The sequence below is a fragment of the Cicer arietinum genome, chromosome 6 (assembly GCF_000331145.2).
Source record: "Cicer arietinum cultivar CDC Frontier isolate Library 1 chromosome 6, Cicar.CDCFrontier_v2.0, whole genome shotgun sequence".
NCBI classification, from domain to species: Eukaryota; Viridiplantae; Streptophyta; class Magnoliopsida; order Fabales; family Fabaceae; genus Cicer; species Cicer arietinum.
In genome coordinates this window covers 38177417-38183990 of record NC_021165.2, presented here as the reverse complement: position 1 = coordinate 38183990, position 6574 = coordinate 38177417, and the positions used below count along the sequence as shown (strand labels likewise).

General features: G+C 32.5%; 1 pseudogene; it reads left to right on the top strand.

Annotated features, from left to right (window-relative positions):
* Positions 1-4874: 4874 nt before the first annotated feature.
* On the top strand, positions 4875-6185 carry LOC101510734 (endo-1,4-beta-xylanase 1-like; annotated as a pseudogene).
* Positions 6186-6574: the final 389 nt, after the last annotated feature.

Genomic DNA, 6574 nt, shown 5'->3' with positions numbered 1-6574 from the left:
TCACAGAAGACCACATTAAGCTAAGAGCCTTCCCATTTTCACTCAAAGATGTTGTCAATGACTGATTATACTACCTTCAACAAGGTTCTATTACAAGTTGAAATGATCTTAAGATATTGTTTCAAGAAAAATTCTTCCTTGTCTCAAGAGCTGCTTCAATCAGAAAAGAAATATAAAAGAAATATGTGGCATCAGGCAGATTGACAGGGAATCATTACATAAGTATTGGGAGAGATTCAAGAAATTAGTGTCTAGATGTCCTCATCACCAGATTTCTGAACAATTGCTCATCCAGTATTTTTATGAAGGCTTGCTATCTATGGATAGAAGCACTTTGGATGCTGCTAGTAGGGGAGCACTTGTCGATAAGACCCCAGAAGCGGCCAAGGCTTTGTTTCAGAACATGTCCATTAATTCTTTGCAATTTACAACTAGAAGTAATTCAACAGTGTTGTCAAGGGGTGTGAATGAAATTCAAGCTTCGTCACACAAGAATTTAGAAGGCAGACTTGATAAGCTTACATCTTTAGTTAAAAGATTGGCAATAAGTAAAACTCAAGCAATGGTATGTGGTATTTTCACTTCTCCAAAGCATCCTTCAGATTCATGTCCTACATTGGAAGAAGATCCAATTGTTGATGCTTCTTAAGCATATGCAGCAAATATATAGAATCCACAAGTCAACTATGATTTGTCATCTAATAGGTACAATCCTAGTTGGAGAAACCATCTCAACCTAAGATGGGGGAATTCATCTGCACAACAGCAACCTAGGCAGTAGTAGCAAAATTTTCCTCAACAGCAAAACAATGCACCTTCATTAGAGGACATTGTTAAGCAGATGATCGTCCAGAATCTCCAATTTCAACAAAGAACATATTTCACCATTTAAAATTTGGAAACAAAGATTGGTCAGCTAGCCACTTCAATTAATTAATTGTAGACTCAGGGGTCAAATCAATTGCCTACCCAGTTAGTGGTAAATCCAAATGCTCCCAATGTCAGTGTAATTACATTGAGGTCTGGGAAATCTGTTGAAATACCAAAGGTACCTGAAACTGCAGTGAAAAATAACAAAGTTGCCAAGGACACTTTGATACCTGAAACTATTGATGTTGAGCAAAATATACCACTTCCTTTTCCTCAAAGGGCAGTGAAGACTAAGAAAATGGACGAGGCAGATAAGGACAATGAAATCCTAGATACATTTAGGGAGGTGGAAGTGAACATTCCTCTCCTTGAAGCAATTAAACAGATTCTAAGATATGCAAAAAATTTAATGGATTTTTGCACACACAAGAGAAGGTTAAAAGGTAATGAAAGAGTAAACATGGGGCGAAATGTTTCAGCCCTCATTCAACCCATGCCTCAGAAATGAAAGATCCAGGAACTTTTTCCATTCCATGTACCATAGGCAATAGTCAATTTGAAAATTCTATGTTAGATTTATGAGCTTTCATTAATGTTATGCCTACATCTATTTTTAACTCTCTTGCTCTTGGACCTTTACAGAGTACATGTGTTACCATTCAATTGGCAAATAGGAGCAATTCTCGCCCTGCTGGACTTGTGGAGGATGTACATGTTCAAGTTAATGAATTGATATTTCCTGCATATTTTTACATTATGGACATGGAGGGAGGAAATATGAGGATTCAGATTGCTACAAGATATAAACAGTTTTTATTTTAATTTCATGGAAGGCTAATTTTATAAGATTAATACACGAGTTCAGAGTTTCATCAACACCTTAAGATTCAGGTTACACTGTCAATTTCGATTCATGATTATATTCTTGTTTATTTGATTATATTGTTATTTTGATTGCTTAAATTTAATTTCAATAGGATCGATTAAATTTATTTGACAGAATTTGGTTTCGGTTTCTAATTTAATTGAATTATAGTTTTGCGACGCTTGATTGTTAATTGTAATATTTTGATGATTGTGATGCTTAATCCAATCAAAGAAACCGAATTCACATAGGATTGATTACGCTTGTGTGATCAATTCTATAGTCAAATAAGAATAGAATCACGAATTAGAAATTAAACTCATTGATAGAATCTGTGATAGGTCTAAACTCAAATAAGTAGATTAATCGTTTTGCTCATCTATTAAATCAAAAATCTAAAAAAACACCTTTGTAATTTCAACTTTCAATTTTGTTATTATTATTATATCAGACGTCCTTGCGAAATGATTCAAGTTATTACCTATATTTACATTTTATCAATTATATTTGACTCGTGTGCTACAACGGATCAAACTGGCGGTGTTGCTGGGGATCGTGTCAAAACTGTTAGATATTATCCACCAAGAACATACAAATTAAGCCGAACCAACACAAGTACTAAGGAAATATCTATAAACATTGTATATAATAAAATCTAAAAGATAGTAATTTGTACAACTAATTGTGATGATGTACCCACATCCTATCTCTAATACGATTCCTACTCATTTTCGTTTCAATGGCACCTTCATCAGATAACCTAGTTAAGTTATAGTTGGAGCTTGTTCCTTCTATGCCTGAACCTTCATTCACCCTCTTAAGTTCCATAGGATCCATTGCTTCCAATATGTTGAATAATTCATATGGTAAATTCCACTTACATATGTAGTTATGAATAATACAACAAGCTATCACTATAAGTCTTTTTCTGGAGGGTTTATAAGGAGCCATCAACTTCAAAATAGGAAATCTATTTTTCAACACCCCAAAACGACACTCAATTGTCATGCATAGAGATGAGTATTTGTAGTTAAATAATTCTTCAGGACTCCTAGGTTGTCTACCGTGGCCTTTATATTCTTGGGCATGATATCTTTCACCTCTATAAGGAGGAAGCAAACCTCTAGTACATGGATACCCATAATCAACGAGATAGATTGATCATTCATAAAAAAATATGTTAGCTCTACTTGTTAAATTCATCAACATATTGTAATTTTACTATGAAGGATCATTTTATCTCGTAGAGCTAACTAGTAGAGCTAATCTTGTACTTGTATTTGTAATTGTATCAAAAAAAAACTAGTAGAGCTAATCATATTTCTTTTGCGTATCCATGTACTAGATTAGCTCTACATGTGAACTTGTAGAGCTAATCTTGTACTTGTATTTGAAATTGCATCCAAAAAAAAATTTTTGAATCATGTGCACTTCGTTCCCATCCAGAATATATATATATATATATACACACACACACACACACACACATCATGTTGAAATCAAAAGCACACATGACATTTTGTGTGATTGTTGTCTTTCTACCTCTAAATGAAATTTGTTTCTCTACAGGAATCCATGCACTTATATGTGTACCATATATTGCACCTATACAATTCTATAAAGCATAACACAAACAAATAGAATCAGAACAAAATAATAAAGATAAGTGAACCGAATTGAAATAGTTTTGATAATATTAGATGCATACCTTGAACAATGGATAGTATTTTGAATTATTCTTAATTCTTTCAGGAAACTCTATGAACTCTTGTTTTATGAGTTATTTTCCCAATCGACACACTACCCTTAATACTTCCTTGAAATTGTGTGAGATTGTTTATGTGGAATGTTGAAAACGGTTTGAAGTGACTCTATGACGAACATTATTACCAATTATGAATAAAAAAAGTGGCAACCTTCTCTTCGACGTGTACATCTCTTGAGTCACTTAGATTGTTCTTCCCTCTTAATTCATTACAAAAATTAAGAAAATATTCCTTCATCATCTGAAATAAATCAAAATAGCTTGTTTCGTATCCATTGAATACTTCAGCAACAAATTCATGACCAAATAATGAAGATGTTAGAACGTTTCCTTTATTAAAGAATTTATGATGATAGTCATAAATCAAATTACTAATAAGAAATTCTAGAAAATCATCATTACTTTCATCAGAAGTAGAATAATCACTTGTATCAACATCAAATCTGGTTACAACTTGTCATACAATTTCATAACAACTTTAAGAACAAAATGATCCATAAAAGTTTTGATAACATAACAAAACAATTCAAAACAACTCATAAAAAAATGCATACAATTGTTCAGCAAATAGAAATAAGTACGCAACCATAAAGATCATAAACAAAGTACTAAGAGAAGCATATCTAATCACTATCACCACATATTAAAGTAAAGTATTATCCTTAGTTCTAAGTATCCATCCATGTTTCCTCTCTCTAGACATTGCAATAAACATTTCCCTCCAATCAGAATCCTTAAACTTTTCCATGGTTTTTTCAAAGATGTCATATGGAATGCCTTCTATCTCTTCAAGAGCATCCACACACTTAGTCAGAGAACAATAAGATGTTACATGTGAGGTAGCGTCCACACTCCTATCCATACTCTTATCCCTGCTATACTTCTTTGCTCTCGCCAAAGATGCTTGAGATTATTCTGCAAGCGCATGTCCCATTTGTTGTGATGTTGACTCTTTTTTGGATACTACTTATACTTTATGTTTTCCACTTTGTGAGACGCGCTGCATTGCTTGTATATCATCGTCTGAATCATCTTTATCAACAAGTACATGACTTGCACTTCCAATGTTAAGATATTGATTATCAAGCTCATTTTCTTCATCATTACTTGGTGGGTCTTGTGTAAATGAATCATGAAGTACTCTAGTAGCATTATTTCTGTTGAATGTGATTTCCAACAACTTATAATGGTCACATCATTTTTTTTTTTGAAATTGAGAAGATTTATAATGGTCACATCATGTACCTAGAACAGTACAAGCATGTCATTAATTATGAGAAAATTTAAATAGTGAGATAAAAACAGAAATAGAGCTATGTCGAAATATGCAAGCTAAATAAAGCCTACATGTGTTAATTCTGCATACTGAGAATAATGCTAGAAAAGGTAAAGAGTGTGGTAATTTACTGAAATTATTTTTGTGGGTTATTCAGTCAAAAATTTATGTTTGATTAGCACCTTAAGTACACTTAAACAATTTTTTTATTTCCGCTCCCATACAGGATTGGTTTATGAAGAAGTTCAATGCTACATTGTTTGAAAATGAGCTCAAGAGGTATGTCACAGAGCCTCATGAAGGCAAACTCAATTGAACCATTTCAGACCAAATGATCCAATTTGTTAGAGCAAACAAAATCATAGCTAGAGGACACAATATATTATGGGAAGACCCTAAATACACTCATGCATGAGTTCTTAACTTTACATCTACCCAATTACAATCTACTATAAATTCTCTAATACAAAGTCTCGTGAACCAGTACAAACAAGAGTTCATACACTGGGATGTCAGCAATGAAATGCTTCATTTTGATTTCTACGAACAAAGGCTTGGAACCAATGCTACATTCCATTTATTTGAGGCAGCACATGAACAAGATCCATTAGAAACTATGTTTTGAATGACTTTAATATTGTGGAAACTTGCAATGATGTGAATTCTATTGTTGATTCCTATATCTGAAGGATAAGGAAACTAAGACAACATGGTGTGTTTATGGATCAAATTGGATTGGAGGGTCATTTTACAAAACCAAGTCCTCCACTTATTAGAGCTATCTTAGACAAGTTGGCAACATTGGATCTTCCAATTTCACTTATTGAGATTGATATAAGCAAGATACTTAATAAAGATATTCAGGTAATGTTACTAGATAGAGCTATTCAAGTTCTTATAAAAATGAATGAATAAATAAACTAGCAGTAAAATAGTATTTGTGAATAGACATATCCTCAAAATACTAAGCAAGGATTACAATTTCAAAATGTAATTGTTAATGAACAAAAATCAAATAAGTTTTTAATCGATACTTACAATTTCCAATATCAATTTTCCTATTAAGTTAAATTACATTTTTATGCCTTTTTTGATTAGTTGAATTGCATTGTTGTCATTCTTTATAATGTGCAGGAAATTTATCTGGAACAAGTGTTGAGAGAAAGGTTTCTCACACCCTTTTGTGAATGGGATAATGTTTTGGACTACACTTCATCCAAATGTGTCTAATAGACAACAATTTAATCAAAAATTTATGTTTGATTAGAACCTTAAGTACACTTTTTTATTAAGTTTCAATTTCTATTCAGATCAACATGGAAACCAGCCAGAATAACATATCAGCCTTCCCTTTGAATACTTGTTCTACTTTCTATTACTTATGGAATGAAAATAGTAATAATTATTAAACATGCCTAATCAAATAAATGAGCATTAATTATTAAATAGTACCTGAAGATAATTTCGCCAGACCTATCCTATTGCAGTAACAGTGTTGGTGTCTACATTCCACCCAAATCCAGTGTTTTGCAAAAGTGAATAGAACAAATGATACATGGCTCGTAGCCAGTGCATTTTTGCCTTTAGTTGATGAATTTTAAAGGAACGATCAGTTATAGAATTCAACCTAGTAGTTATTTAGTTCCATGTTTTAGCATGAAATACACCATTTGGCATACTTCCTTTTGTAACTTCATCAACCATAATATCAATAAAAGCTTTAGTTACAAAGTCAGGCCAAAGCTTTGATTCAAGAGTGTCAATATTAGTTGTCATCTATAAAAAAATAAGCAAACTC